Source organism: Mobula birostris, chromosome 5 (genome assembly GCF_030028105.1).
Source record: "Mobula birostris isolate sMobBir1 chromosome 5, sMobBir1.hap1, whole genome shotgun sequence".
NCBI classification, from domain to species: domain Eukaryota; kingdom Metazoa; phylum Chordata; class Chondrichthyes; order Myliobatiformes; family Myliobatidae; genus Mobula; species Mobula birostris.
This window is the reverse complement of record NC_092374.1, coordinates 154166364-154170846: the sequence shown is the minus strand read 5'-3', so window position 1 is coordinate 154170846 and position 4483 is coordinate 154166364. Positions and strand designations below refer to the sequence as shown.

The 4483-nt window shown below is 41.2% G+C and overlaps 1 long non-coding RNA gene across 1 annotated transcript; it reads left to right on the top strand.

Moving 5' to 3' along the window:
- The first annotated feature begins 742 nt into the window (after positions 1-742).
- Positions 743-1877, top strand: LOC140197346 (uncharacterized). Its single transcript, XR_011885922.1, has 3 exons — positions 743-810; positions 1263-1466; positions 1605-1877. It is a non-coding gene; the product is annotated as an uncharacterized lncRNA (long non-coding RNA).
- Positions 1878-4483: the final 2606 nt, after the last annotated feature.

The window sequence follows — 4483 nt, the reverse complement described above, 5'->3', positions numbered from 1 at the left end:
TCACACGCAAGACAATGTATAGGTGAATTACTGGACTGAGGTTCCATACTAATCTGTATACAATATATTGAACTATGTGATTTAATGCTAACATTATCTCTACTCAATGACTTTTATCATGACTAGTTTCCATTATTAAAATTAGTTGATAATACTGACATAGAGTATTGGAAAATCATCTTTATTTCATACAAACATTATAAAATAACATTATGTTACTTTCCGGTGCTTCTGATGCAACCTCCCTTACATTGGAGAGCCCTGTCGTAAATTGGGGAATGTTTCAATAAGCACCTCTGCACTGTCCACCACAAGTGAGACACGTTTTAATTCTGATTTTCATTCCTGTTCTGATGTGTCAATCCCTGGCCTCCTATTGTGCCAAGATGAGGCCACCCTCAGGGTGGAGGAGCAATACCTACTATTCTGTCTGGGTACCCTCTAACATGATGGCATGACTATCGATTTCTCCATCCAGTGAACAAATTTCTCGGAGAACATATTTCTCCACCCCCTTCCTCTATTCCCCATTCTGACCTTTCATTTCTTCTTATCTGCTTATCACTTCCCCCTGGTTCGCCTCCTCCTTCCCTTTCTCCTATTGTCCACTCTCCTTCCAATCAGATTCTTTCTTCTCCAGCCCTTGACCTTTCCCACCCACCTGGCTTCACCTATCACCTTCCAGCTACCTCTTTCCCCTCCCCCCACCTTTTTATTCTGGCATCTTCCCCCTTCCTTCTCAGTCCTAACGAAGGGTCTCGGCCTGAAATGTCGACTGTTTACTCTTTTCCATAAATGCTACCTGACCTGGTGAGTTCCTTCAGCATTTTGCTTTGTACTTCCAGTTTCTGCAGATTTTCTCGTGATTATATTACCTCAGCTAATGTTTCAGCAGAGTACTTAGCCTCTTAGTTTTACAGATCTGGGGACAGCAACAGTAAATGAAGATGGAAATAAACTCCACCTTCAACAAAAATAAACCCTTGCACTAAGGACTTATATCAGCTTCTGATTAGTAAAAAATGGGGTTCAAGCATAAAATCTATGTTAAAAACTGACAGTAATGTTAATACCTCTAATAAAACATATAATTCCATTATTAGTGAACTCTATTTAATGCAGAGTTAAGAAGGAATAGACAGTTTGAACTGTAATTATTATAATCCTTTGAAGTAATATTACTTTGCCAAGTCCCTGTTTGTTTTTAGATTGACTGTTTTCACTGTGCACAATAATCATGACTGAATTTCCATCTTCTTCAGCCTCCCTGGTTACTCTGTGGGCTGTGCTTGCTAAGATTTCCTATCTTTCCCTGGTACCTTGTTTCTCAAATGGCTCTACAGGCTGTTCATATCCGGCAGGCCCAGAGACTCCATGGCGACTGCATGAACAATTGCAATAATGTGACAAAAGTCATAAAAATGCTATTTGTTTTGGAGCGGATACTCTGATATCTAAACACACAGGTAAGTGTGTGCAAACATCCCTTCGGAGCACACAGACAAGGAAAGCTTGAAATGTGTGTGGTTACTTATCACCTTCATTTACTAATGCCTAAGGCAAAGTGGCAGTCGCTGGACTGAAACTACTTTTTTTCCATTCAGAGTTCATCTGAAGGCAGCACCACTAAATGTACCATTGGCAACAGTCAACACATTGTCCTGAGCAGCACATATAAAGTGATGGAGGAACACAGCAGGTCAGCTAGCATCTAGGGAAATGAATGGCCAGTCGATGTTTCAGGCCGGGACCCTTCTTCAGGACTCATTTGGCGAAACACACAGAACTCTCTTATCAATCTTGAAGAAGGGTATGGGCCCAAAATCTCAACTATCACCTATGACATGCCTTTTTCTCATTGCTACCGTCAGGACGCAGGTACAGAAGCCTAAAGGCGTACACTCGGCGATTCAGGAACAGCTTCTTCCTCGCTGCCATGATTCCTAAATAGATATTGAAACCATGCACACCTTACGTTTTTTATTATATCTGCTTTTGCAATATTTTTAATTAATACGCGTAGTTAATAGGCATATACTTATTTACTGTAATTGATTTACTTATTTGTTTTTCCTTTATATGATCATGTATTGCATTGTACTGCTGCCGCTGAGTTAACAGATTTCATAACGTATGCCGAAGATATTAAACCTGATTCTGAATCTGGTTCTATCCATTCATTTCCATTGATGCTGCCTGACCTGCAGCATCCTCCAGCATTGTGTGTGTTGCTTTGGATTTCCAGCATCTGGAGACTTTCTAGTGTTTATGATACATTGTCCTTTTGCCTTCCAAATTCGTTCCATTGAGCTCCATGAATTTTACAGGAAGATTGCATGTTTTATTTCCACTGATGAGGTGGATTTTTGGCAAAAGAGTCAAAATGACCAAAACTTTGTTTTCACATGATATATTATGCGGATTCTTGGTGAGTGGTGTGATATTGATGAACTGATCTGTTTTATGATTTTATATTGGGATTCTTTTGTATTCATTCATGCAGTGTCATAGTCATAGTCATCAATGGCTTTTCCAACACGGGAACAGGCCCTTCATCCCATCTTCTCCATGTGTCCTTCTGAGCAGGTTCCATTTGCCTCATATCCCTCTAAACTTTCCTCTCCATATACCTGTCCAAGGGTCTTTTAAACACTGCAAGTATATCTACCTCTACCACTGTGGAAGGCGCTGGAAAAATCAAGAGTTATTGTTTATTCCTAATTAACCAAGCTAATGAATCACCTTTTTATCAATGTCAATTTGTCAACTTGTTGCGCTGGAGAAAAGGCAACATAAAACCGAGGAACAACCTTCCGTCTTCCACCTGCACATGTTGCCTGCTTTTAGATTCAGTAGGAAGTTCTCCGGTTTCAGGAAACTCTTTCTTTTCAGATCTGAAAATCTGTCTGGGTGATGCCACAACAGCCACTTCACATTCGATGTCAACAAGACCAAGGAGCTGATTATTGACTTCACGAGGAGGAAATCAAATCAGTCCTCAAATTTCAAAGTAAATATATAATCAATGTACATACATGTCACCAAATACAACTCTGTGATTCATTTTCTTGTGGGCATACTCAATAAGTCGAATAACCCTACTAGAATCAATCGATGAAAGGCAAAACCAACAGGGCGGACACAGTGTGTAAAAGACAACAAATTGTACAAATACAAAAAGAAAGAAAAAACAGTACCAATAATAATAATAATAATAATAATAATAATAATAAAATGGTTGGTTGGTTGGCACTCATCTGTCTTGAAGGTCAATGGGTGATGATCATCATCATCACAAGCCTGGGCAGAAGGTATGAAGATCCTGAGATGCCCAGTCGTCAAGAACCCCCTCTCGGCCTCATCAGTGTATTCCAAAGAAAAGCTTATGAAGCAATACATTTGGCACTAGCTTTGGCAGCAGGAGCTGCCGGAGAAATGTTCAACGACATCCAGCTGCCTTAGGGGCTCCACTCTGGATATGCTGTCCGGGTTTACTCCCGTAGCCTTCGTCTCTCCTGGGGCTGCCCACATATTTACCCAGTGCTGGGAATCTAGTCTACACACCAGTGAGCCTGCATGCTACGTATGCAGGGGCCAGACCTCCTCCCCTTCCTCTGTAGTCGGAAAGGAGTACAGTTTCCGTGTGTCACCAGCAAGGTGGCACTACATGAGGCTTGCTGTTGAAGAAACTGTGTACTGGCAAGGAAAGACTTACACATGTAGCTTTCCTTTTTGGAAGACTGCTAGCCAGCAGTGGAAGCTGAAAGTGAGAGTGACAAGCACCATCCACTACACTACCACACTGGACACATCACAGCAACCAGCTTAACCACTTAAAACAAAAATAAAAAATCAATAAATGTAGATAAAACTCTCACTGGGGGACTAGAGGTGGAGATAGTCAGCAATTTTAAATTCCCTGGTGTTATCACTTCGGAAGATCTGCCCTGGGCCCAGCATGTATGTGCAATTACAAAGAAAGCATGGCGCCACCTCTACTTCCTTTGTCAATGTTTTAGATGCCATGCTGAATCTTCAAAGAACTCTAAGGAACTTCTATAGATGTGAGAGGAGAGTATATCGACTGGCTGCATTGCGGGCTAGAATGGAAACATCAACGTCCTAGAATGGACAATCCTACAAAAAATGGTGGATATGGCCCAGTCCGTCATGAGTAAAGCCCTTACCACCATTGAGCACATCTACATGGAGCACTTTTGCAGGAGAGCAGCATCTCTCATTGCTACCATCAGGAAGAAGGTACAGGAGCCTCTGTACCCATGCTACCAGGTTCAGGAACACTTATTACCTCTCAACTATCAGGCTCTTGAATGGTTCACTTGCTCTGTCAATGAATTGTTCCCACAACCTATGGACTCACTTTCAAGGAGTCTTCATCTTATGTTCGCTATTCATTGCTTATTTATTTATTATTATGTCTTTTATTATTATGTGTTTTTCGCATTGGTTGTTTGTCTGTCCT